Consider the following 1598-nt stretch of genomic DNA (forward strand, 5'->3'; position numbering starts at 1 on the left):
TTTTAAAATAAGTAGATGGCCAATTACGTTTAACTGAGCAATTTTACCAGGACATGATGGAAAGTTAGCTGACAAATACCATATTGTTTTCTGAGAGTACTGTGAGGAATCCAAATTTTACTCTCTTGGCAATGTACTGAGGCCATTTGGTGGAAAAAAGAAAATGGGATTAAGTGTTAATATTGACTGGGAATAAGTCCTTTACATCACTGTTTCTGGGAACATTAATAGTTACCTTTGTTATGATAATGGTACATTTCATTTTAAAAATGAAATGCTAAATATGTTAGACAGATCATAACATTTTAATGACTGGGATAAGCAAAATGAGTCCAACCTTTGTTCTGGTGATACCCAGTAAATGTGCAAAGAGAGAAGAGACAAACTGTAATTGTATACATAAAAACACCTAGTCCCACTTAAAAATTTTAATATCTATATAAAGTACTGTAATTTTTAAAGATGAAGAGAAGACATCAAAAATATTCACATTAAAATATCTTACAGAAATCATTATTCTTCTATTCAAGAAAACCAATTACACTAAGTTAACAGGGAAAATTTAACAGAGGAAATTCTTCTTGGGACACTTATTTAACTGAGGATTTCACTTCATAGTTTAAAAAAGTAAATGGGCCTCAGGTGTCTTTTTCATGGGTAGGTCGCCTTATCAATCTGAATTACAGTTCATGGGTAAAGCTAACTTTTTTTTGTAATAAGTTAATAATGCCAATTCAGTTTCTCGTAAACAAATGTCTGTATCAAACCACCATAATTACTGTGTAACTCCTAGTAGTATCAGTGAAGTGGCTGAGAATTAAATGATCATTTATGCCCTTATCTTTAGATACAGAACCTTCAAAAGAAGGCCTAATGTGGACAAGCTAACATGGGTGTGCTAAACCTAGGCATAGGAGACTCCATCTGCTTATGTCTTGTATTACTCTTTCCATCCCAAATAACTTTCATCAGCTGTTTTACCACTGAAAGGAAAAGTAGTCAAAGGAAATCATTATATTTAATCATTATTGGTTATGCTACAAAATAATGTGAATCACAGTGGGAGTGTTTTGTGAGCAAACTTCATATTACTATTCCCAACACACACACACACAGGTACACACAACATATTTAGTATGCGAAATGCAAGTATTAATAGTGGTTAGCCATTTTTTCACTTTTCTAGTTATTTCTCAAGGTATGGTTCACAGACCCAGGGAGAACCTTACACATGCTTAAGATTGGGTACCGTTGCTTTAAACAAACACAGACTCTGGCTCTGCATAGCAAACAATAAACTTATTCCACCAGGAGGGAAAAATAGAAATAAGATTAATCTACTTTTGGCAAATATATGGCAACCTTGTCCCCAACATTGGATTTCTCCCTCCCATACTATACATTCACTGGCCACTTGTATTGATTAGTGTTTTCAAAGAGAACTATAGTCGTCCCTCCGCATCCAAGGGAGACCGGTTCCAGGACCCCCGCAGATGCCAAAATCCACAGATGCTTAAGTCCCTTATATAAAATGACATAGTATAACCTATGCACATCCTCCAATATACTTTAAATCATCTCTAGATTACTTATAATAC

This window comes from Mandrillus leucophaeus, unplaced genomic scaffold (genome assembly GCF_000951045.1).
Source record: "Mandrillus leucophaeus isolate KB7577 unplaced genomic scaffold, Mleu.le_1.0 Scaffold491, whole genome shotgun sequence".
Lineage (NCBI taxonomy): Eukaryota > Metazoa > Chordata > Mammalia > Primates > Cercopithecidae > Mandrillus > Mandrillus leucophaeus.